At 40.6% G+C, this 27,204-nt stretch overlaps 1 long non-coding RNA gene across 11 annotated transcripts in view; it reads left to right on the plus strand.

The window, feature by feature from the left end:
- The window catches only part of LOC140608011 (uncharacterized), a 261,913-nt gene that overhangs the window by 4,686 nt on the left and 230,023 nt on the right, over positions 1-27,204 (plus strand). For 9 of the 11 annotated variants that reach the window (XR_012009951.1, XR_012009948.1, XR_012009953.1 and 6 more), the window contains exon 1: positions 27,061-27,156. The exons of the other annotated variants lie outside the window; for them this stretch is intronic. This is a non-coding gene — a long non-coding RNA (uncharacterized lncRNA). Of the gene's footprint in view, positions 1-27,060; positions 27,157-27,204 lie in introns of those variants that run through there. 11 annotated transcript variants of the gene reach the window in all.

A 27,204-nucleotide genomic window follows, 5' to 3' on the forward strand; every position in this document is an offset into this window, starting at 1 on the left:
CCTAGATCAGTATCAAACACATAAGACACTCAGTGAACAGTTATTGAATTTATAAATGATTTACTCTTCTGATTGCAACTCAATCAATATATTGAAATCTTGAATATCTGTTTTCTATAACTCATTTGTTTGTGATATGGTGGCTAAAATGCACGAGAAATAACCTATGCTATTGAAAATAATCATCTGTTACTTAGATTTATGCTGCAGATATTTTGTAGTAAGTGCACAACCATGCAGTGGGGATAGGCCATTGTCTCCTACAGTTTTGCAGATGATTGAATTCCTAGCTCCTGGAGAATTTTTTCTGTTGGTGGTTGTTCATTCTCTTTAGTTCATTCTTATTTTTCCACAGCAAGCTCCATGTGTACCTGTAGGAAAAGCTCAGGCTTCTGGACAGTCCAGCGTCTTTCCAATCCCAGCACTGGCACATATTTTATAGTCATCAACTTGAGTGTGCAAAAATATAACTTTATTAATCTATAAAATTTTATTTTGGGGCCCTGAACTCCCAATCTGAGCATAGCATAAAATTCAATCTAGTAACCTCCGGGAACCTCTGTCATATTCAGTGATTTCTCAGTCACCTCAGACTGGGTCTAGTCACAGGACATTTTAGGTTTTATTCACCTTTCCCCATGGACTTCAGCCTACACTCTATGATGGAATACAGAGCACAGTGATGGAGAGAGAAGGGTTGCTTCTTTGTGCTCCCTCTGTCTTATGCCAGTTTATGACCTGTTCCTCTGGGCCTTCAGCACCGGCAATGTGGGGTATTCCTTTGAATGCGTACTGAGCTGAGATAGATCCTGGCTGGGCTCTCCTCAGCTCCCTTCAGCCAGCAGTCTTCTGGCATGAGCTTGTTCTAGCTAATCCCCTGTAGGACTAACTGTGCTGCACCCTTCTGAGGGAGGTTCCTCTTGTTTTAGCTTTAGTTTAGCCCTTCTGGCTTAATCTCTCTCATGAAAAACTAGGTCCTGCTTAGGTTTTGAATTCCTAGGTCTTATAAAATTCAAAGCATTGTCTCTAACTCTCCCTTGCTTAGGTAAGCCCTGTGCTATTCTACTCTTCACTATATAGGCGGGGAACTTCTCTGTGGCTTGCTATTTTCCTGAACTATAGCTGAGAGCCGACACTCATGTTCTGTCTCCTCTTGAATCCTTTTATTTATTTAAAAGAGTTTCCACTGTACTTCCCCCCACTGTAGCCCTGGAACTTCACTCAAAAGAGCCAAGGTTCAGAATATTTCTGGCTTTCTCTAAAAACTCTACTTCTACCCAGTTCGGAGGGTTTTTTCTATTGTACAGGATGGGTACAGAAGATGTGGGGGGAAATACTGGTTCTGGCTTGTCAGGAAACATTATTTAAGATGTGAAAGTGTGCAAAGGGGACCAGGAGATGTCCTTTCTGTGGTGTTTGGGGCATGGTCTAGAGGAGTGGTTCTCATTTTGACAGTGTCTTAGAGACATTTTTATTTTAGTTTTATTGAGATATAGTTGACATCAGCACTGTACAAATTTAAGGTGTACAGCACAATGACTTCACTTTTGTATATTGTGAAATGATGATCATCTCACATACATACAGAAAAAAAAGTTTCCTTGTGATTAGAACTCTTAGGATCTACCTGGAGACATTTTTGATTGTCAGAAATGTGTGAGGCATGTGCCACTGGCACCTAGTGGGTAGAGGCTCAAGATTCTGTTAAACATTCTACAATGCACAGAACAGGCTCTCACAACAAATAATTATCTAGCCCCAAGTATCAATGGTGCCAAGGTTGAGAAATGATGGTCTAGTGGATCCTAGGAGGACTATATGGTTTATAGGTGTGTACTTCTTTGATTGCCTTTCTATTGACTAGACTATTTTACATCACTGTAGGGAGGAAGTTAACTTGTTAAAACGCTATTCGTAATGCAAGTAATTCTTGTCCATAGCGATGCAAATGAATTTTGATGACTAGAGATACTGTTGGTTTGCTTTTATAAAAAACATGACCCCAGATATTATATTTTATTTTACTACAAGGTAATAATAAGCAGTTTTGCATCTGTTAGCAAATTTATTTCAGCATTCCTAAATGCCTGTAAATATAAACATACACACACATCTGTTCTTCAAATCCCTACTAGTTTCTTCTTTAATAAATGAGTTGGGGGCACCTGAGTGACTCAGTTGGTTAAGTATCTGCCTTCTGCTCAGATCATGATCTTGGGGTCCTGGGATTCAAGCCCCACATGGGGCGCTCAGTGGTTAGCCTGCCTCTCCATTTCCCTCTGCCTACTGCTCCCCCTGCTTTTGCTCTCTCTTATAAATAGATTAAAGAAACCTTAAAAAAATGAGTTGAATACAATTTTTAAAAGGTTTTATTTATATATTTGAGAGAGAGAGAGAGCGCACATGAGCCAGGGGGAGGGGAAAAGGGAGAGGGAGAAGCAGACTCCTGGGTGATCAGGTAGCCCAAAGTGGGGCTTGATCTAGGACCTTGGGATTATGACCCAAGCAGAAGGCTGACATTTAACTTACTGAGCCATCCAAGCACCCTAAATTGAAAACAGATTTTGATACATTAACTTTATATTGGCTTGAAAGTCATGTTTCTAATATTTGAAAATTATCCTTTGGAACAACAGGTATTGGCAATGATGTGGAGAAAAAAGAACTCCCTTACACTGTTGGTTGGTTCAGCCATTATGGAAAACATTATGGAAGTTCCTCAAAAAATTAAAAATAGAACTACCCTACAATCCAGGAATTACTCTACAGGATATTTACCAAAAAGATACAAGAACACTAATTTAAAATGATACATGCACTCTATGTTTAGCATTGTTTACAATAGCCAAACTATGGAAGCAGTTCAATTGTCCATTGATAAATGAATGGACTCTTAACTATAGCGAACAAACTGATGGTTACCAGAGGGGAGATGGGTGGGGAGGATGAAGGAAATAGTGGATAGGGATTAAAGAATACACTTATGATTTAAAAAAAAAAAAAAAAAAAAAAGGAGTGCCTGGGGGTGCTTGGTTAAGCATCTAATTCTTAATTTCAGCTCAGGTCATTATCTCCATGGAATCAAGCTCCACCTTGGGCCCTGCGCTGGGTGTGGAGCCTGCTTAGGATTCTCTCTCTTTCCACCCCCTCCCTCCCTACCCCACTCATGTGCAATCTCTCTCTTTCTCAATAAATAGATTAATTAAATAAAACAAGATAGAATAAAATAAAGTGATAAAAAAAGGATAACCACCCTTGTACTGGTTGTCTTAAGAGTCTTCATTGTTCTGATAATTAAAGGTAATGTTTTAAAATCTAAGAACTGGTATTGAAAATGAGCTTAAGTGCAAACCCAATTTATCAGTTTATTGGGATCAATAAATGCTTCATAAATAATTCATTACAAGAAAGAGTTTCATCTTTTTAAACTAGTTTTTTGCCATATTCATAAATCATTATTTAAAGAATCCTCGAAGAGGACTGTGAAATAGAGATGTCTTTATTTAATGGGCCCTGTTATTGGGCTTCAAGTCCTGGGGCACAAGTAAGGAGTCCCTGAAACAGAAAAGAAAAACACCAACGCTATCTTTTGGCTACCTATTTATATTCCCTTTCAAATACTTGTCTTATACTGAGATGGTGACGTTTGTTTTTAGGGGTCAAGAACATTTTGCTTTCTTCTCAGGTTCTACACTGATATCTCTAAATTGTGGGGGTCTCACTTTTGAGATAGGGGTGAGGTTGAGTCAGATGAGGCCCTAAGAGATCTTTTTTTTTCAAACGTATTTCAAACACCAGTATTTACCCCTTAGAAATTAATAACAGTTGGGATCCCTGGGTGGTGCAGCGGTTTGGCACCTGCCTTTGGCCCAGGGCACAATCCTGGAGACCCGGGATCAAATCCCACATCGGGCTCCCAATGCATGGAGCCTGCTTCTCCCTCTGCCTATGTCTCTGCCTCTCTCTCTCTTTCTCTCTATGACTATCATAAATAAATAAAAAAATTAAAAAAAAATTAATAACAGTTGCTTAATATCAACAAATATTCACAGATTTCTGATATTTCATCTATTTTTAAACAGTTTGAATTAAAATCCAAATAAGGCACATACATGGCAATTGGTTGAGATTTCTTTTTTTTTTTTAATTTTTTTCTTTTTAAATTTATTTACTCATGATAGTCACACACAGAGAGAGAGAGAGAGAGGCAGAGACACAGGCAGAGGGAGAAGCAGGCTCCATGTACTGGGAGCCCGACGTGGGATTCGATCCCGGGTCTCCAGGATCGCGCCCTGGGCCAAAGGCAGGCGCCAAACCGCTGCGCCACCCAGGGATCCCTGGTTGAGATTTCTTTCAAGTCTCCTTTAATCTAAAACTCTTCCCCAACATCTCTTTTGATTTTGCTCATAATTGCATTGTTGACAAAATATGATCATTCACTGTGTACAGTTTCCTGGATTTTGTTGATTACATCTTTGTGATGTGGTTGCCCATGCTTCCTATAAATAGGTGTTAGGTTTAAAGTCTTGATTAGATGCAGGTTTGATTTTTCTTTTTTTCTTTTAGGGACAAGAATACTTCATAGGTGGTGGTGTGTATTTCCATGAAGATTCTTAAGTATCTGGATGTCTCTGTTTTTGTGATGTTATCAGCCATACATTATCACTATTTTAGGTTGATTTTTAATTTTTTAAATAAAGGATAAGCCCTGCATTTTAAATAGATAACAGCCTCACTTTCTCCTAGACTACTTCTTCACCTCTCCTTTGATACGTTTCATGGCCATGGGTGGAGAGATTTCCCCAAGGAGGTTAAAATCTCTTACAGAGGAGGTATAGGGAATTCCAAGCAGAGGGAATTCAGAAGGTGCACAGGCAAGAGGACATGAACAGGTGTAGTCCATTAGGAAATTGTGACTAGGTCCATGTGCTTGGCAGAGTATAGTTTCAAAGAAAAGGGAATAATCTTGGGTAGAATGTGGATTGTGTCCATACTGTGAAAGGTCCTGTTATAAGACATTTCTGAAAGTTCTTAATCAGTGACAAGTTGAGATTTAGTTATAGTACTCTGCTAGTGCCTGCACATAAGTCCCTGAAAGAGAAGAGACTCCATGGAGGGGAAAACAGAAACACCACCAGGCCATCCACCTGCCCCATGCTAATGTTCCATAATGTTCTCCTTCCCTTCCCAGAGAATGAAACAATGAGCTTCAGGTCATCCAGGGAAACATTCAAGTAGAAATCAAATCCAACTTTGCTATTTTCAAAGCCTTTGCTACTTCTGGTGGGAGAATAATCAAGAGCCTTTAGACCTCTCACCCTTATTGTGGGATGGGAGAAGGAGAAATCAGGCATGCATGCATTATATTATTTTTCTTGTCATTTTAAATTATTGGGTGGCAGTTTTGAAATACTGTACATGACTGAATATGGTTTGAAGTAAATACCATGTCTGATGCTGGCAGACAATAGATTTCTGTGAGCCTAAAGCATGCAATTTTTAAACTCTCTTTTTCTCCTCTTCTTTCTTGAGGTAGAGGGCCTTTTTCACCTAAAAAATAACAACCTTTAAGAATACAAGCATATAAAATATATTTTATAATCCCACCTACATGTAGGGTTTTTGCTGTAGCCATTTCTTTTTTCTTTGACATCATTTCAGTCACTATCTTAGCTTTTTCTACGCCCTGCTGATTACTATTTTTGTGTCCTTTGATGATTCTATTTCCCCATTTATCTTCTTTAAAATATAACTCAGTGTTTCGAAAGTGATACTCCATTCTCCATAATTTCTTTTTCTGGATATTAGGAGCCCTACTTTCTTCTTCTATGTGTGGATTTGGAATGAGATGATATGCTAAGACCGAAGACTCAGTTTTGATTTATCTACAGCCCCTTTCACAGAAGTCCCATGTTTTTTGTTACATATTTTATGATTATTTTTTATTGGGGTCCTTTTCACTTATTCAGTCACATTAATTGAGAATTTACCATGTGTCGGGCAGCCCGGGTGGCCCAGTGGTTTGGCGCCGCCTTCGGCCTGGGGTGTGATCCTGGAGGCCTGGGATCCAGTCCCACGTCAGGCTCCCTGCTTGGAGCCTGCCTGCTTCTCTCTCTGCCTGTGTCTCTGCCTTTCTCTCTCTCTCTCTGCTGTCATGAATAAATAAATAAAAGCTTTAAAAAAAATACCATGTGTTAAGCTGTGGGAATTCATAATAGAACAAGAGAAACAAAGTCCTGGATATCATGGACATGAAATGTCCATATCTGAAATCAAACCCATTACCTTTTCCCTCTATTGTCCCTATTTCTCTCAGTCTTGAAATTATTCTTTTGACCAGAAACCAGGGTCCAAGACTTATTTCCTTTCTTTCCTTAGAATCTTCCTAACTTTGGTTGGAAGTTAAATTCTACTAATTCCAGCCAACAATTTCTATTAATTTTCACTCTTCTTTTCCATTCTTAGCACAGTCCCATGGTCTGGATCTATACATCTTTATCTCAACTCTTGCCAAAACCTCTTTATCTCTCTTTGCCTTCTTTTCTCCAATACATTCTGAACTTCAACTTGATTGTCCAACTGCATTGGTTTAGTTGTGTCATTTCCTTTTCCAAATATCTTCAGGTACTAACCCCTAACTTATAGCAACGTTTCCCAGAGCATGTTCTTGTAGAATGTGGTAATTGCCTTTAGCCACAATAAAGGCTTCATAGATTTGAAAGCACTGGGGTAAGTAAATTAGCTGTGAGGGTGGTAATTTTCACCGTGGAACTTCTTTGAGCCTTTAATATGCTTCTTTTTTTTTTTAATTTTATTTTTTATGATAGTCACACAGAGAGAGAGAGAGGCAGAGACATTGCAGAGGGAGAAGCAGGCTCCATGCACTGGGAGCCTGACGCAGGATTCGATCCCGGGTCTCCAGGATCGCGCCCTGGGCCAAAGGCAGGCACCAAACTGCTGCGCCACCCAGGGATCCCTAATATGCTTCTTTGAGCCTTTAATAACAGATGTCGGTTGTGGGGTTCCCATTTCCCATACTTATCTGGCCATAAAATACTCTTGTTGCCACTCCCACAGTGGGTGTCCTGAGATGAATTTGGGGGGATATCAGTTTGCAAATTGGTGTTCTGTGATGTGTATTCTCAATGCCTTGGATTGGCTTGTAATTCTCTTAGCAATCTGACCACCATGTCCTTTTCCAGCCTTGCCTTCCAATACTTCCTTGCATGAGTCTCCTTCAGTCTGCAGGACCAATCACACACCTTCTTTCTTCATTTTTGTCTGTACTGTTTCTTTTTCCTACAATATCCACTCTGCTTCTACTTCTTGAGAGCTCACTCATCATTAAAGGGAACCACATAGACCCAAAGGGAACAGAAAAACAGTTGAACTTGTCCTTGGAATCCTTTGAGGAATGTGGCTGATGAAAGGGGAATGGGGAAGGCAGATTTATGGAATGGGGAGAGGTTGGTATCATTGATAACCTTGAAAGCCCCCACTGTTTTCAAGGCTGAGGGAGAAGAGGACAAAGTCTGCTGCTTAGCCTGGGAAAGTGAAAAAAAATGAAAAGCCCCATGCATACAATCCACAGATTTACACCCAAGACCCAGGCAGCTTGGCTTTCTGGGAGAGTTCTCTGCCAAGGACTGGGGAGAAGGAAAGGAGCTTAAAAGAACTGGGGATCCCTGGATGGCTTAGCAGTTTAGCCCCTGCCTTCGCCCCCAGGGTGTGATCCTGGAGTCCCAGGATCGAGTCCCACATCAGGCTCCCTGCTTCTCCCTCTGCCTGTGTCTCTGCTTCTCTCTTTCTCTCTCTCTCTCTCTGTCTCTCTCTCTCTCTGTCTCTCATGAATAAATAAATAAATAAAATCTTAAAAAAAAAAGAACTCTGTGGGCCATGGGAGGGGGTGGAATACACTGACTATACACTGTAGGTGCCTTGTGACTATACACTGTAGGTGCCTTGTGAGTCTTTTCTTGCTGAGATGCTGGAAGGAACAGTGCTTCAGAGGCTGAGCAGGGAGTATAAGGTGTTGGTAAATCAAAGGACAGCAGGAGTTGGGCAGCAGCTGGAGGAAGAGGTGCTTACAGTAGCCTGGACTGCTCTTGGAGCAGCAGATGCATGCATCTGAGAAGTTTGTGTGCTCAGCTCAGTGGTTAGAGAGAGGAAAGTGTTGGTGTGAGATGGTAAAGAGATGGGGAGTTGGTCCCCTTCGTTTGGGGGAGTGGACTGTAGCTGTTTTCTTACTGACTTCCTCCCCAGTGCATCCATGGGCTGGTGTTACCATGTAAAACATTCGAGTACTACTTCACAGTTTGCAAAGTGCAATTGGTTAACATTATAGGTAACCTCTGTTTTTTGAAAGTTTGCCTTCTGCCATTTCTGTTTTATGAAAGACCACTGTTTTTTTGCTTACTAAAAGAAATCCGAAGATTTTCATTTTTATGAAAAAAGGCAAAAAGCAAGAATAGTATTCAGCATTTGTTCTGCAGGAGATCTTTCAGAGGCAGCATGCACCCTGAGGAAGATCGAGAGCAGCACCACCAGGCTCCTTCCCCAGGGAACCACACCTAGCATCTCAGCATTGAGTCACCAGAGCTCTGAGCTGTGTCTCGGAGCAGCTGTGCTCTATCTTGATTTATGTTGTGCATCTGCTAGCAAGATGGGTCCTAAGGTATCAGAAAAGCCTAAGAGAGGTTAATGATTTTGTTGGGAATGCTCAGAAACTTTTCATATAAATTAATCATAATTGCTTCTTCGCTTCAAGCCTTTTCAGCTTAATGGAAGGTTTCAGATCCGGATAATGGGGGAAACCTAGATCTCCTTACTTGCCAGATTCCTAGAGATCAGCTCTGAGATTTGCAGGCAGGAAGTTAACTGGGGAAGGAAAGAAAGGAAGCCTGAGTAGAGAAAGGAGCTCTGCAGCTGGGATGGCTCTGGAAGGTTGCAAGGAGTCGGGGCAGGAACTTGGACTTGAATACAGTTTCTCCCTATCAGTTGCAAGTTGTTCCCTCCCCATTTTCCATTTAAGAGCTGTGTCTTTGGGCAAGGGCAACTCTCTTCAGCCTAGGACAGTCTCTGGAGTGGAAACTCAGTGTGAGCTGTCAGTGCCTAACAGTCTCAGCAGCTGAAGGAACTAAGGAGTACCTCCATCTTATGGGGAAGGGGGGGCAGATCAGGGCAGTGCACCACAGCATCTACCGTCTTATTCTTGGATTAAACTTAATAGAGTATCCTCATTTTGTGGAGGAGGAAAGGAGGCCCAGAACTGTTAGGGGGAATTTTGCAATTTATGTAGCTGTTAAATACCCAGTAGAGCCAGCAAATAGAGTTAGAATTCAGGACTTAAGAATCCAAATCTAGTGGTCATTGCACTGTTCCCTGTGATACATGATTCATCTCTCCTATTAACTACAAGGCCACTTTCTCCATTGTGGACTTGGCCCTGCAGATTGGAAGAGATCTTGCACTTTTGGAGCATTTTTATTTGGTACCATGAATTGGTAATTATACTTAATGTTTTATCTGTTGTGAAGATTGAAACAAAGGACACATCTCTTGTAAATGGGGCAATATGATGGGCTTACCACTTAAAGAGGCCTTAACCTCTGGGAAGAAGTTCTCGTTCTTTGTCTTTAAAAATTAGTCATTTGATGAGCCTCTTGTCATTTTGCATTAAGGAACCCCATAATTCTCCATGTCTCTTTATCTGTTAAACTCTGCCATTCGGAGATGGCCTGTACGCCTCACTTTCTTAGAATACATACTTTTACCTCAGTTACATGTAGGATATAGACATTCCTTATCCTAGCAGATACATAGATGCTAGAGACTTGCAAATTTCCCTTCACAGATTACCTCATTGAATCTGTATTTTTTTTAAATTTTATTTGTTCATCAGAGACAGAGAGAGGAGCAGAGACACAGGCAGAGGGAGAAGCAGGCTCCTCTCAGGGAGCCTGATGTGGAACTCGACCCCGGGTCTCCAGGATCACACCGTGGGCTGAAGGCGGTGCCAAACCGCTGAGCCACCCGGCCGTCCCTCGTTGAATCTGTATTAAAGAGGGGACCTATGTCATGTGTTTGGAGCCTCATGAGATGTTCAGTGTTTTGGGTGCATGCTAAGGGTCACTAGATTCCAAACATAGAGAAAAGGTAGAGCGGGACTGCAGAAGATAGTCATTTCTGAATTTTAGGTGTATTTGAATTATCCTGCTCTTTTGATAATAGCCTTTCCCCCAACAATTATAGTGATGTAGAGGGTCCAAAAATTCAGAGAGGAGTGTAAAATATTGTCCTGGGGGATAGGGTTTCTTGTGACCTAAGTAAGTTTTGGTCAGTAATGTACCCTAGGAGCTAGGCTGCCTTCTCTTGTGGAGCATCTTGAGGATAATTAAATTGTTGAAATTCCTGGCTTGATCTTTGCTTAAATTACCCCTGGTGACTCTAGAGGCCAAAACTAATGACATGGCATCCCAGGACTAGAGACACATTATCCAATATTGTTTTATAACTTTCCTGAGGGCAGAGACTGTGTCTTTAGCATTTATATTCTCTACACATAAATTGCTCTGCAATAGCAGTATGCATAAAAAAAAATGTTTGATGATCTATTGAAATGTAGATTATGGTCTCTCTTTGTACCTCTTTTCTTTGGAATCTGCATTTTATTAAACACCCAGGCTATTCTTATGTAAAAGTCCTTTGTCACCTACTTCGTGCTCCTTAATGTACATAGAGTGAGTATAGTGAGTACTGCTTTCTTTGCCCCTATTTAAAAAAATAGTGGTTTATTTTTTAAACACATTTACTGAGATATAATTCACATAAGTTCTCCTTTTATTTATTTATTAATTTTTAAGATTTTATTTATTTATTAATGAGAGACACACAGAGAGAGAGAGAGAGAGAGTGCGGCAGAGGCACAGGCAGAGGAAGAGGCAGGCTCCACGCAGGGAGCCCGACGTGGGACTCGATCCCAGGTATCCAGGATCAGGCCCTGGGCTGAAGGCGGCGCTAAACCACTGAGCCACCTGGGCCGCCCATAAGTTCTCCTTTTAAAAAGTACAGTTCGGTGCTTTTTACATTAGAAAAGTTGTGCAAACATTACTGCTAAGTCCAGAATTTTTTTTTTAAGATTTTATTTTTTTAAGTAATCTCTCTGCCCAATGTGGGACTTGAACTCACCAGCCTGAGATCAAGAGTCACATGCTCTACAAACTGAACCAGCCAGGTGCCTCCCAGAACATTTTCAGAATCCCAAAAAGAAACTCCTTTTCTATTAGCAGTCATCCATTTTTGTTGTTTTCAGTGTACAAGTCTTGTACTTCTTTTGATGAATTTATTCCTAAGCATTTTATTATTTTGGATGCTGCTGTCATTGATTTTTTTTTTTGTCATTGATTTTTGTGTATTGATCTTGTATCCTACAATGTCACTGGAATTGTTTACTAGCTCTAATAATATTTTGCAGACTCCTTAGGATTTTCTATCTTTAAGATCATTCATTTGTGTATAGAGATAGTTTCACTTTGTCCTTTACAATCTGGAAGCCTCTCCCTCCCTTGACTAGTTGCCTTGACAGAAACTTTGGTAAAAATGTTGAATGAAAGTATTAAAGAGAGTGAGAGTGGGCATCTTTGTCTTTTCCAGGTTTTAGGGGGAAGGTATTCAGGTTCTCACCTCAAATACTATCTTAACTGTGGATTTTTAAAAAATAGAATCTCTGATCCAGTTAAAGAAGTTCTTTTCTATTTTAGTTCATTGAATGTTTTTTTTTTAATCATAAAATAGAGTGTTGGATTTTGTCAAATAACTTTTCTGCATTTGTTGAAATTATTATGTGATTTTTGTCCTTTATTTTATATATATAGTATATTCTATTGATTGATTTTCACATGTCAAACCAACCTTGCATTCTTAGAATGAATCCTTGGACATGGTCGTAGTGTATATTGCTTTTTATATGTTTCTGGATCTGGTTTACAAGTATTTAGTTGAAGCTTTTGCATCTGTATTCATAAAGAACATTGGTCTGTAGTTTTCTTTTCTTGTGATACCTTTGTCTGGTTTTAGTATCAGTGTAATAGAATGAAATGGGTAAATTTCCCTTCTTTTCTTTTATTATTATTATTTTTTGGGAAGGATTTATGAAGGCTTGGCATTCTTTAAATGTTTGGTAGAATTCACCAGTGAAACAACCTGGTTCTGGGATTTATTCTTTATGTAAAGTTTTAAATTACTAACTCAAACTCTTTAACTTGTTAGAGTTTTACTCATATTCTTTTCTTCTGAAGTCAATTTTGGTATTTTCTGTTTTCTATGAGTATATTCATTTCATCCAGGTTATCTAATTCATTGGTATGCAGCTTTTCATAGTTACCTCATAAGGTTCTTAAAAGGGAAAAAGAAGAGAGGAGAATCACAGAAGATGTGACCACAGAGATATAAGTTAGAATCATGTGGGGGTCATGAGCCAAGGAATATGGGCAGCCTCTAGGAGATAGAAAAGGAAAGGCAATGGATTCTCCCCCTAGAACTTCCAGAAAGAACAAAGGCATGCCAACATTTCATTTAAGCCCAGTGACACCCATGTGAAACTTCTAACATCCAGAAATACTAGATAATGTATTTGTCTTGTTTTAAGCCATGAGGCTTGTGGTAATTTGTTATAGCAGCAATAGGAAACTAATTACAGAATGCTTTCAATCCTTACTAGTTTCCAGCTCTGCCTTAGTCTTCACTTCCTGCTTGTGCATAACTGTCAGGCAGCCTGCAAGAGATTAGGGCTTTTCAGGTCTTTCTGGTGGGCACACAGACCTACCTATGTATGGCTTTTTTTTTTCTTTTTATAAAGATTTTTGTTTATTTTAGTCATGAAAAACACACAGACAGAGGCAGAGACATAGGCAGTGGGAGAAGCAGGCTCCTTGCAGGGAGCCTGATGTGGGACTTGATCCCTGGACCCTGGGATCATGACCTGAGCTAAAGGCAGACACTCAACAGCTGAGCCACCCAGGCATCCCTGTATGTGGCTTTCTTGATCTCCAGGAATATACCTGAATGTTATAAAGCCCTCTATGGATGTCTCATACCCTAGATTTTCCTTTCAAATTGTTGAGCTAATCCTTGTTTATGTCAACTGGTGCCACTGACTTAAGCGGCTGCAATTTTAAATAATTGCCGGTTCTATTCTTAAGGTGTTAAAGATAAAACTTCTGCTGAGTGAGCCTCAAGTCAAGACAAATAAAGAAAAACTTTATGCTAATTTTCCAGTGGACTTCCAGACAGGTCAAATAGTGACAGTTCTTTGGGAATTCATTTTTCACTAGTGGCTGCTACGCTGATTGTCTTCATAGCTTCCATGGTTGTGGAGCTGCTGATTTTCAGTTACCATACACTTGGAAGAGTGTGGTAGAAATATAGAAGGTTAGAATGCCACAAAGCTTGCTGTTGATAGGAGAGTCAGGTGTGTGTGTGTGTGTGTGTGTGTGTGTGTGTGTGTGTCATAAATGCTCCTTGGATTGTTGTAAGTCTTTGGTTAATTTCCAGAGTCCTGAAAAAGTTGATTTTGACCAATTTTGCTAGTGTTCTTGTTGCTTTTATGGAAGTAGTAAATTGTTGGATGTCCCTACTTTGACATTTTGGAAGTGCTCTCTTTGTCTCTATTTTGAACTTCTTTTCGTTTCTTTTCTTTTCTTTTCTTTTCTTTTCTTTTCTTTTCTTTCTTTTCCTTCTCTTCTCTTCTCTTCTCTTCTCTTCTCTTCTCTTCTCTTCTTTTTTTCTTTTCTTTTCAAGATTTTATTTATTTGAGATAGAAAGAGAGAGAGAGAGAGAGAGAACAAGTATATAAGTGGTGGAGGAGGGGCAGAGGGAGAGAGAGAAGCAGACTTCTTGTGGAGCAAGGAGCCTGATGCAGGGCTCTGTCTTTGGATTCTGAGATCATGACCTGAGTTGAAGGCAGACACTTAATCAACTGAGCCACCCAGGCACTGCTTAAACTTGTTTTCTAAAAAACTAACTCTGTCATATCAGTTTAGATTTCCTACCCCAAAGCTTTCATTCTGGATTCCCTTGGTAGAATGGAAGTCAGCTTGACTCGGTTTGTGTTCACCTAACTTGAGTATATAGTTGGGCTTTCATGAAGAACCAAAGAGATGATCCCTAGTTTCCTGTGTGTTAGGAAGAACAAGCAGCCTTTATGGAAAGAACTCACACTTAGAGCAGCAAGAATCAAGACCGTCAGCTTGATGTAGGTCAATATTTACTGAGAAGCCATGTGGTTTAATTCTGTAGCATAGAGACCAAGTGGGTACTGTTTCTCTCCAGTTCTGAGAGCTACAGAATAGTAGCCCCAGCAAATGCCAGTGTGGGCAGTTCAAAAGCAACAAGGTGGGTAGCAAAGGCAAGATACAGTGTGTGGTTGAGGTGTCCTGGCTTCTTTAGGGTCAGAGACCTCATTAGCATTTCTCTATAAGGTGTTATACAGAAGGAAGAAATCTGAGTTCAAGTTATCTCCTAGAACACTTGGAAATAGTTCTGCAGGAGGCAGATAGGGACCTTTGGAGGAGGTTGAAATTCCTTTAATAGAGGATGGGGACAGGATAAAAAAAATGCAGTTGCACTGTTGTTGTGATCATACTGAATTCCCCTAAGCTGGGGTGGTGTGGAGAAGAATGGAGTACACCTAACTCTTCCCATTGGTCTTTGTCACTAGCAGAGAAGAGGATGATGATGGCCTCCTACCCTGGCCTTTTTGCAACCTGTCTCAGGAATATCCAATGTCCAGTGTAGGAAGTGCCCACTTCCTCTAAGTAGCCTAGAGTTATTTTCCTCATATGTAACTCAAATTCTCTTGAACCTTAGCCTAATCTATTTCTTAAATTTAGGAAGAAGATTTGCAAATATGACTCATTTAAAGTGTTATCAATTTTTTAAAAAAGATTTTATATATTTATTCATGAGAGACACAAAGAGAGAGGAAGCCACACAGGCAGAGAAAGAAGCAGGCTCCATGCAGGGAGCCTGATGTGGGACTTGATCCCAGACCTCCAGGATCACAACCTGAGCCGAAGGCAGACACTTAACCACTGAGCCACCCAGGCATCCCTAAAGTGCTATCAATTGAAAGAAGATCTGTTTTCCTAGAATCTCAAGTGGGGTGGAATTTCTTGCTGATAGAGGCTTTTTTAGCTAATGAGTTTCCTCTTGGGCCACGTGTGTTTTCATGTTTTATGTCTACCTTGTTTATGCTTTTCAGAGCTCATCATTCACTCTCAGGATTTAGACTTGAAACCTTTTTCCTTTTTTCCCTCCAACTAGTTTAAATTGCACAAGGGGTGTGTGCTGTAGATTAAATTGTGTTCTCTCCATCCCCAAATTCATATATTGAGGCCCTAACCCTCAGTGTGGCTGTATTTGGAGATGGGACCTCTTGGGAGGTAATTAAGGTTAAGTGAAGTCATACAGGTGGACCTTGATCCAACAGAAGTAGTGTCCTCATAAAAAGAGACACGAGAGAACTCTGTCTACAAGTACACACAGGAGAAGGGCCGTGAGAGTACATAGCAAGAAGGTAGTCATCTGCAACCCAAGGAGAGAGGTCTCATCAGACGTCACCCACTGTCACCTTGATCTTGGGCATTCCAGTCTCTAAAACTTTTAGAAAATAAATTATGTTGTTCTAAGCCCCTTAGTTTATGAAATTTTCTTATGGCAGCCCTAGCAGACTAATACTGTGTGCAAGACCGTAGTTTGGGGCTGGCTCATGAAAATAGGAGGGAAAAAGTTAAACATTAAGGAAAGAAACTCACTCACAAAAGGAAGTAAAAACCCTGGGAGAACCACACCCAGAAGGTCAAAGGGTTTTCTTTTGCTGCTGGCTGATTTCTTATGGATTAAGTGCCAAGAAACATGGGGACTCAGCCCTCTGCCAGTCTCTGGGTATTTCTTGCCTCTTAAGATCTGTCCTCCTTAGGTCTTACTATCAGTTTGATGGGATTTCTTCCTGAACGGATCACAGAGCCTCTCAGGGCCGCAGATACCATTGCTTGACTCTGGTTGCATAGAGGAATCTGACTTCAGCATGTTCATCTCTAGAGCATTTTCACAGCTTCCTGGCCCTCTCACAGTCTGAACACTGAAGCTGTCTATGATGCTGCATAGCAGAGAGGCTCTCTCTTATTCTTTCCTACAAGTAACTCTTAGGCATTACTGTTTGCCAAGCAAGGGGAAATGCAGAGAAAAAGCTGTGAGCGGAATTGACAAAAATCCCTGCCCTCATGGGATTCACATTCTTATTCTTTATGTTATGGCTATACTTTTACATTGAAATCTTCTTTTTTTTTTTTTTTTTTAAGTGGAGCATCAGCTCTGTCCACTTCTAGATGATAAGCGCTTTAAAGAAAAGGCCGTCTCGTTTACTGTATGTAGCCTTATACCTGGTACATAGTAGGTACCAGGTACTCAACATACATTTGTATAGTGGATTCATTTACGGACCATATTCATCCTCCACAGGGTGTTTGCACCTCACCTCTTCATACAGTAACTGAAAATTTCCAAATATGGGATAGTCCTTATCTGCCTAGGATGATTTAAACTAGTAAACTAGTAATAAGATTTGCTGTTCATCTAGAGGCCTTTGATAAAACACTGCTGATCTGCAAAGCTGGATTACCATGGATCTGCAAAGCTGAGGACTCCCATGCTCAGAGCACTGTCATCCTTGCCAATGGTATTTTCCCTTTACCATGAGATCACAAGTCTATATCCGGTAGCTACTAGAGTCAGCTCATACAGGCTTATGAGATCGAATTGTTAAATTTTCAAGAATTTTGCAAACTGGTTAGCATGACATTGGTAGATTAAGATGAACTATTTACACCATGGGAACTGGCAAATACTGCAAATCACAATGTTCCCAATCAGGAATTGCCCTAACCCTAGCCAGTTATTAAAATTTATGAGCACACTACTTGAATGGATAGAAAGAGTACGTGATGATGTCACTGAGCCACTGAAACAGCCTTGAACGGCCTGCTTCCAGTATTCTTGTTAAATGAATTACAAGTATCTTTGTGGTTTAAGCCCTTGCTAGTTAAAGATGGAGTTGGTAAACCAGCAGCAGCGATATCACCAGGGGCTCCACCCCAGACCCATGGAATCAAGATCTGTGTTCTAACAAGCCCTCCAGTTAATGTATATAAACACTAACATTTGCAAGCATGGGTTTACATCAATAGCTCTCAAATATTGGTGGGTATCAGAATCAGCTGAGTGCTTGTTTAAACACAGACTGCCTGACCTATTCCCTGCACTTCAGATTCAAAACATCTAAGGTAAGCCCTGAGAATTTGTATTTTTAACAAGTTCCCAGATGCTACTGCTGCTGCTGCCAGCCTGGGACCACATTTGAGCATCGCTTGTGGTTTATCTGTTACTGGTTGTGTTTTCTGTTTCTTGTAGCCAAATGTACTGTAGAGGACCTAGGCAGTCCTGGGCTGGTAAATGTTTAATAATCAACTTTCCAATAATAATAAAAAAAGGCCTTGATTTGTAGTGCTTGCTGATTTCTTATGGTGTAAATATTCCTATCTTCAGTTTTGAGTTACCAACATTGTCAGCAAATGCAGCGTTGAGAAGATGCATGCATAGGTGGCTGTCCTAAGCCTGTGGGAGCTGCCTTTGGCACCACACTGAGGCACATCACAGACAGCCTGGACATGGAGCAAGGAGTAGGTTGTTAAATAGCTCTAAGCAAAGCGCCTCAATTAGATTTGGATTTTAGATGGATCTTCATCTCCAGGCTCACTTTAATAGGGTCAGATGGAGGTGGAGATCCTCTCAGGAGACTATGGCAGTATTTCAGCTAAGAGGCTCAAGCAGTGTAGCCAAAGGAGAAGGGTGAATTTGAAAGCTAATTTATAGGTGGATTTGTGGCCCAGTGAAGGTAGGGGCTAAGGGCAAAGGCAGGGTCAAGGATAGTTCTAGAATGTCAGATCGGATGATTTGGTAGTGCCATTAAGAACAGGAAAACAGGAGGAGAAGATTCTGGCAGAATTTAAATAGAGATGATTTTCTAATCTTTTATAAAATTCTATTCAACAGCAATTTATTTTTTTTGCCTCTTCTCTGGGCTCTAGCACATTGTAGAATTTTTTTTCCCCCAACCTGAAAGCTGTCAAAATCCAAACAATTTGGAGACCTTACTGTCTATATTAAGTTATACTATAATTATACTATATTAAATATAGCATAAATAGATAAAATATAGGATGCCCACTTAAATTTGAATTTCAGATTAACAAATAATTTTTTGGTGTATATAAGTGCACATACTGCGTTGGATGTTCTTGTATGGAAAAAGATATGGTTTATTTGAAATTCAAGTTTAATTCTAGCCTCCCAAATACTTATTAGGGAGACAATTTTGGTCAGCTATGCTGAAATTCGAGTAAAGGCAGCATATGTCCTGCTGACAATGTAATGTAGTGGTTGTTTGTAATGGGGATTGTAGGTGATCCCTACATATGAACTTCCAGGGAAGGCAAGAGAGGGAGTGACTAAAGAAATGGGTGCTAGTCCACAGACAACTGGCTGCATGTGAAGCATGATACTAAACATGTAAGTGGGTTTGTTGTGTACTGCACTGGCCTGATATGTCTCCTCTAAGATAGGGATTATCTGAATTGCCTCTCCTTAGAATTTTTCTAATGTATCTATAACAATTTATCACTTCCACTCACTGCCAACTCAAGTCTTAAGGGAGTATCCTATGCATTTAATATCAGACCCTGTGATTCCTTACTCTTGCTTTAAATCAGTTTTTTGGTCTTCATCCTGAATCCCTCTGAGCAGGACCCAGCTGGCCCAAACCATCCTGGGTGAAGTACAGACCACATCTGAGCATACTTCCCACACCTGCGGTCTGCCTGGCAGGCATTCCCTTGCCACGGCCTGGTCTCCTGGATCCTCCGGGGCCGGGGGGGTGGGGGGGTGGGGGGTGGAATCAGGAGCCTGCAGTGCAGATGGGCCTCTGTCTCCTGAACTACTCTGGCCAGAAGTATGACCCCAACTTCGGAGGGATAATCATATCCATGTGTAAGTTTGAAAATGTGAAATCATGAAAGTATGTATAATACAGTATGTTCAATGATGTATTGGGATGATACTGTGTGCAGAACAAAAATCAAAGTTTAAGTAAATGGAAATCTCAATGAATCTAAATTGCTTTCAATTTTTTTTTTTAATTTTGCAATTTTGGGAAGGTGCTATCTTTATAGTGTTTGTACTTTTTGGGCAAATCATGTCTTAACACCTACGTGTTTTTTAGCCCATATAAAAGTAAGTCATTACATCCACTCCTTTCCTGTCAAAACTCACTCTTACTCCTGTATTCGTAACCTCTACTAAAAGTGCCATCCTCACCCACTCAATAGCACTAAGAATACTGGAGCCATCCTAAGCCCTGCTTTCTTTCTTAACTCCCCCCATTAAAACAGCACAACCTTTCAATCCTATTTCTTAAAGCCAGTCTGCCCTTATTCTGGATCCCTATGGTCTTAATCTTACCTCTTAGCTGAAAGATGGCCATATCCTAGTACTGTTTCTGAATTAAATAGCACTTTGGTGCAGAGAAGAGACAAAAAGATTGGTTTCATATATGGTGTGAGTTTGAGTTTTCTCATAAATTGGCTTGCATCAACATTATCTTTGTTTTCTTTCTTGATAGGGTGACTATAACAGCCTGGGTGGTCACAGAATGGAAAATCAGTGTAACGTAGAGAATAAGAATGTGGGCTCTGGAGTCAACCTGTCAAAGTTCAATGCCCCATCCTGCCAAAGTATGATCTTGGGCAGGTAGCTTAACATTGTTGTGTTTGTTTTATGTCAAATGAGGTGATATTCATAGGGTTATTATAAGGATTAAGTGGATATCTTTCACAGAGTAGTGAGACTTTATAAGTGTTGGCAAGGATGCTAGGACTGAACCTGTCTCTTACCATATCTGCCATAACTTGGGAATTTACCAGAGGTAGGACTGTATTCTCATGACTGGATGGCCCTTCTGAAGGACCCACAAGCTGGTTCAACACCTGTGCATAGGCTCTGGGAAGGAAGACATGGAATACTAACTTATCTCTAGATTTGTATCTACAAGAGGAAGACATGGGACAGGAGAGCCTGGGACCAGCACACAATGTGCCTCTTAGGGACGAATTGGTTCTGAAGAGCCACCCAAGAGGTGATGACAATTCAGTAATACTAATATCATTTGCTTATTTATTTGTTCATTTGATTTTCCACATTTATTGCACATGTATCTCTTTTATTTGCCAGGCAAGTGGGCATACAAAGATCCTCAGAGAACACAGATTATCACTTAAAATGAGCAAGTCATTTACATACCTAGAAGTCAAGGTGAGATGAAGGTGGTCAGCAGTCTGAGTCAGAGAGACAAGAGAATACAGTGTTTGGCAGTCCAGGTAACGAGATGGCTGATCATTCATGAACAGAGCTCAGTGGTCCAAGAGGACAAGATAACACCTCATGCTCAGGAAAGATGGGGCTATAGGCTGGAGTTGCAGAATCCCATCTATGGCAAGGTCAACATGGGGAGTAGGCATTGGTAATGGGATTCTGGGGTTACTAGGAAGAACTGCCTGGGGATCCAGGTCCTAAATGTGAGCAGTTGTTCTGTGCTTTCTCTTGAGCTACTTTATTCTGAGTCTGAGGTGGTCATTTCAGTGCCTCACTGAACCAGTAGGGTTGTTTTTATGGTTATCCCTTGAGTATGGATTTGCTCAGAAATTGTGCAAGTTGAGCTGGCTAAAATAAGGCATTGCTGAGCACCTGCCCTCCATAAAGCACTATTTTAGGAACCTAAACCATGGAGTCGGAAGATAAAGTCTTTCTCCCTAGGAGGAACTGATGCTTCAACAAGAGAGGTGTGGGTAACACAGAAATAGCACATATAGGTACCTACATCGGGGCACATCTCCCTCCTTCCTGCTGGCCCACTTCCCCATTTTATCTATATCACTACACACACATCAGTATTTAGGTGTTGCTTAATTAAGTAGACTCTGTTAGAGATGGCTAAGATTTAGTTTCCTAAACAAAGAGGGCCTTAAATATTTCAGAGGTTTTGAAAGAAAGAAGGGACATGGTGTCATATAAAGAATAGATGGGTTTTTTGGGGGTTCCTGGGTGGCTCAGTGGGTTGAGCATCTGGCTTATGGTTTCTGCTCAGTTCATAATCTCAGGGTCCTGGGATTGAGCCCCACAATGGGCTCTGCATTTAGCATGGGGTCTGCTTGAGATTCCTTTTCCCTCCATCTACCCCTCCTCCCCATGCACACATGCTCTCTCTCTAAAACAAAACAAAACAAAACAAAAACCAAAACCCTAAAACAAACACAAAACACAAAACAAAGAAAAATGGGTGTCTTTCACTTTCTTAATGTCATAGGTATCCTAGAACTTTCTGTTGTAACCACTATTGTAAGAATCATCCCTGCTTAATTCTTTTACATAGAGTTTATTCCTGGCTGATAAGTAATTTAAAAGTCAAACTCAAGCAATTAGGTTGTATCGCTCCCTCTCCTAAGTTTTGTAAGGTTGAAAAATACATCAGTGGAGTGCTTCTTTGCTTTATTTCTTGGGATTCTTTTTGTTTTTAGACTATTTGGCAGAGAGCCTAGGTAGCTCAGTCAATTGTCTGCTTTCAGCTAAGGTCATGATCCCAGGACCCTGGGACCGAGCCCAAGGTCGGGCACCCTGCTTGGTGGGGAGACTCCTTCTCCCTTTGATGCTCCCCCTGCTTATGTGCTCTCTCTGTCAAATAAATAAATATAATCTTAAAAAAAGAATATTTGGCAAAATGAAGACAACCTAATACAGTGTCTCTTGTCTCATTTTTAGAAAAACAGTCACCACATCTTTCAAAAACATGTGATTTTGGTTCTCTTTAAAAGATTTTCATCTCTTTTTGGGATGCCTGGGTGGCTCAGTGGTTGGGCATCTGCCTTTGGCTCAGGGCATGATCCCAGAGACCGGGGATCAAGTCCCACATCGGGCTCCCTCCGTGGAGCCTACTTCTCCCTCTGCCTGTGTCTCTGCCTCTCTCTGTGTCTCAAATAAATAAATAAATAAATAAATAAATAAATAAATAAAGTCTTTTAACAACAACAACAAAGATTCTCATCTTTTTGAGGTAGTTATCCTGTCTGTGTTAAAGAAGTGCCAGCCCCTGAGATTAACTCTCCGAAAATCAGGGTGGGTGATGGGGGCTGGCTTTGGACCAACAGGAGGAAGGAATGTTGGAGAAGAGCAGACTGAAGTCATGGGTAAACTGTTTTGCTCATGTCATACTCACTATCTTGATGCCAGTGTACTTTGTATGTGTAAGCAAATGGCTCCTTATTTTGAGAGTCCCACATCAGACACCTCACAGAAGGGATCTTTATACTATTCATTTAATATGAGAGCTAAGAAACTGTTCCTAATTTGGATCTTACAGTGAATTTTGGTTTTGCTTATGCCAATCCTTTGAAATAGAGAATTCAGGGGTCCTTTGGATTTGTTGGAAGTGGGGGCTTCACAAGAGAGCATCAGTCAGCAGTAGGAAAGGTGTATTTGCCTGTGATGGGAAATTTCCCTGGGTTGGAAATCAAGGAAGGTGGTGAAGATCAAACTGTTCTGGGGTAGGGGTACAGACCTCTCTATTGAGAGACACTCATGGGGGCTGGTCAGCTCCTTGTAGTTCTGGTAACACTAGGGCTATATCCTTCAGCAGAAATCCGGGACACAGAAGAAGGTGGGGCTTTTTTGCTCTGCTTTGGACTGAAAGCACCTCGAGTCCAGGGTTTGACAGGGCTCCCAATGCAGCCCCACGCCGACCTGCTTGCAACCCAGCTGTCCCTTTGTTCCATGTCACCCCTAAGCCCCCAGTTAACCAGCACCCTCATTAGCTAGCTGGGTCCAAGGGGTGGAGGAGATAGGGGGGTCCAGCATGGGTAGAAGTCTATCCTAAAGCCTGCTTTGCGTGGGAGAAATCAGCCCTGTTTGCTCCCCTCTCCCAGACAAACCAAATTCCACCACTCCTTGCTTTTCTAAGGGAACGGTTCTATTTCTTTTTCTTCCTCTGCGTTTACTTCCCAAGGATATTTGAGGAAGGAGAATTAGAGAGAAGATGGAAAGCACATGTACTTGGTCATTTGTTTTTGGATCCTAACTTCGGAGCTGCCAGGTTCCAAAAGCCGCATTAACAAAACGATGCATGATTTGTTTTGAGGCCCCGCTTGGGGAAGACGTGCGGGGCGCTCCTTGCATCCATGGCCAGTAGATGGCGCTCCTTCCCCGCTCAGCCACCCAAGGAGCCCAGGCAACTTGGGCTGAGCTCTTTTCCCGTCTAAACCAAAAACCAGTGTTAACCCGCTCACAGGAAAGAGACAAATATTAAACCTAGCATTTTATGCATTTTGAAAAAAAAAAAAAAGCCTTTCCATTTAGGTTCACTTCAGATTCTCTGGAGATGTGTTTGGAAACCCCCTCTGCCACTGAACTCATCACTGTGGCCTTTTATTCACTTACAAAATGCTTCCCCAGAATCCCAGCTCAATTACCTTTTGTTTCCCCTTGGTCCTAATACTCTGGTTGAATGCATGAAAAACAAAGCAGCAAGGTCAGACATCCCCTTCTCTCCCACATGGGTTTGTCTTTCTTGCTTTCTAGAACCAAGTGGAATGAGCTCTGCTGCTCAAATATATTTGTGTGTGTATATATATGTATGTATACCACAGACATTTTATTTCTGCCCAAAGGAAAGAAATACGTATTTATTCTTTCCTCTGGGCAAAAGGAAAGGTTTCCCGATAAATGTCACCAGTCTACTCAAAGCATGTATTTACATGTCATTTCAGAGGTCTGGTATCTGAAAACCTATCACGAATGTCTGATAGTTAATTAATTCAACAACTAGTTACTGACTGAGATGACGTACAAAGTCTTAAAGTCTGTGTTGTGGAGAAGGCCCAGATAAGTAAGTTTTTACCCTCGAATAATTTATTATCTAGTCTTAGAAAAATAGCCTGTGAACAATTAGATCCAAAGCATTGTGCTGATGGATTTGAATATGCATGTGTATGTTAGTGTTTGTGCTGTATTCAGTTAAGATTGAAATCTGGGGACTGTTATCAATTTAGAGCAATATATTTAGATAAGTGGTGTGGTTTGGTTGCCACGTCTGGGTTGAGTTGGTACTTACTCTATTGATGAAAATGTGAATTAGACTACAAAAAGGATTAAATTTACCTTAGGATGATTAGAATAATTTACCTTTTCTAGAGTACTTCCACATGTATTATCTCAGGAAGAAACTTTGTAAATATTTTTATGTTGTCACTCCTGTTCAACAATATGTAAGCATGAGATGAAAAGACACAAGTGGTAAAGAAGAATGCATGGCCAGAACTCAAAATGTCAACCTTAGCTTCATCTATTTTGTTTCCTATTGCCTGTATTTCCCTTCACTGCTCCCCAAATATCTAGTGGATTTAGATGGAAAGGATAAATTTCTCTGGTGGGAAAGTAAGTGGACTTCTGTGTGTGTGTGTGTGTGTGTGTGTGTGTGTGTGTGTGTAGGCACGCACTTGTGCTACTAAATGTCTTTCCAAAGGTCTTGGCCTATTGCAATAGCCTTGCCAATCCTTCAATTACTGTTTTCTTTCATGAGAAATTGTTACTGGAATGCACTCACCCTTTTAGGGAGCTGTGAATGTGGTTATAATTGCTTGTTTCTAAGATAATTGGTCTGACTCCATAGCCCTGGAAAAGTTACTTGAACAAATGGAATGTGGAGGAGAGCATGAGCCGCATTCAGACTCAAATCCTGGCTGTAAGCCTTGCTGCCACCATGGACCATTGTCCTTGAGTAACCACAGTAGATTGTAGGAGATAGGAAACTAGGAAGTTCTACAAATAAAGCCATCTCAAAGTGCAGTGACCCCTTGAATTTTGACATTTCCTTGCAGGAAGAACTTTCTTTTGATAATAAAGAAACCATTCTTGCTTTTGATGGGTTCAAATCCAGTAGCTGTAGAGTACTAGACTCTGCAGTGGAGCTTACTCCCCTCTTTAGAGGAGTTCTGATGATTCAGGATATGAATGTTATCCAAGTCTGCAAGAGCAATGGAAGGGAAATGGAATGGTGAAAGACTGATTGATTTCAGGCATTAAATCAATGCAAAACTTTCTAACATCTATATTGTTGGTGCTATCAATAGCCTTCGATTCCATTGATTGAAGAGTTGTGCTAAATCATTAAAAGCTGACATGAAATAATTATCTTCTCTTCTCTCGGGGAGAGGTAAAATACAGTTTGACCTAAAAGTGTAGGATCCAGAGGTGTTATATAGAATGCAATTGGCTGCTTTTTCCTTAAACTTCAGGCTCATTTTACTTTCTTAAAAAGAAAAGGAAACTAGTAGGGAACTTCTCATGACTATTTCTGCTGCAATGCCTGAAATTTAGTTACCAAAAAGGTTAAAGAATCTTTAACTTGCTTAGAGTAAGCCAAGTAATAATTCACAAGGGAAAATAGAGACCAGTGTTGTAATAAGGTGAGTAATGCAATCAGCCCAATATAATTTAACGTGTGATTGCTTAACCATTCCAGAATTTATGGAAAGCAAGTTAGCACTGTCAGGAAAATCAACCTAACAAATAAATTTTGCTTTTCTTCTATTTCTTGTTTTCATTTTTTTCCTCCAACAATAGTATCTTTCTATTAAGGAATTACAGGGTCAAATTTTAATACAGCTTATATGTAAAGGATAGTCAGGATTGGAAATTACTTGCACTTGATCGGTTTCAGGGAGGTATTGCCAAGAGTTACTACCCAAAGAGCTCCCCTAGAGCCAGATTACGAGACGGAACCCATACCAGGCTGACTTTGTGAGCAGTGAGCTCTGTGGTTTATTTTGTTGAGCACTTTTTTTAGTGACTAGAGCTTAAATATGCTTTTGGAAGCTACCATTTAATTTTCAAAATGTCACTATAAAACCAGGCAAATCATATACTTCCTTTTCAAAGTTCTTTTTAGCCATGACAACACAATGATAATTTTCTACTATATCAAACCACAACAACTCTGCAGCCATTAAAGAGGATAAAGCAGACCTTTATATACTAACATGGAGGACCTGAAAGATGTACTCTTAGTGAAAAAAGCAGCAGGCAGAAAAATCTGCTCGTGAAAAATCTGTTATTTACCTCAATATTTAGAAAAATGACAAAGTCATACACATACGACTGTAAATTTGGTTATCTTTGAGGAGAAAAATGGGAGGGGGTGAGAGGTAAAAAAAAATGGACTTTTGCGTTTTACTCCAAATACTTATATATTGACTCTTTTTTTGTTGAAATACATTAATGAATTATTTATGTAATATAGTTTTCAAAGAGTAATTAGAAATGTCATCACAGTGCTTCAAACACACTGAGCAAAATGCCTGTTTTATCTTTTGCTTTGTGTCAGAGTATATACACAATTTTTGTTGTTCTTCATTTACTGTAGCACAGAGAAGAAGGGGTTAAGCCATCTAAGTCACTTTTAAACGCCTGGATTCTTGCAATCAAGGCAATCAAAATCTGCTTCCACCTTAGCCCTCTGCCACCATTCATCAAATAGGTCCTGCTCTGCTGGGAAGACAGTCTGGTTTCACAAGTAGGGAAATACCCAGCTGTAAATGGTTTGCACAGAAATAGTAGGAAGAAAGCTACTAAGGATTCCACCAGGATGAGGACAGCCATATCTGGCCCCTATGTGGGTCATGGGGTGTGCTTCCTTTCCTTCAGTGAAGCCTTCTCTGAATAGCTGGACGTCCTGGAGATGAGTGAAAAATGTCCTGGTACACAGAGAGGTCATTGGGAGCAGGTTTAAACTAATTTGAACATGGATGAAATAATCATCAGGATTTCTTTGGAATTCCAAAGGAGCCAGCCTGGGCTGACTGCCTTTGTGATTTCATTTGTGTTGTCAGAGCTCCACTGTCACACCTTGTGATGTCTCACTTTCCTCCAGTGTCTGTTACCAAATCACATTTTTACAAAGTTGAAGGAATTCACTTCTGGCCCTGGTGCATGGGATTCCTGGTGAGCACAGGATGTTTTTCCCTTCTTTCCTTTTTGCCCTTCAGATCT

The sequence above is a fragment of the Canis lupus genome, chromosome 17 (assembly GCF_048164855.1).
Source record: "Canis lupus baileyi chromosome 17, mCanLup2.hap1, whole genome shotgun sequence".
In the NCBI taxonomy this organism is placed as follows: Eukaryota; Metazoa; Chordata; class Mammalia; order Carnivora; family Canidae; genus Canis; species Canis lupus.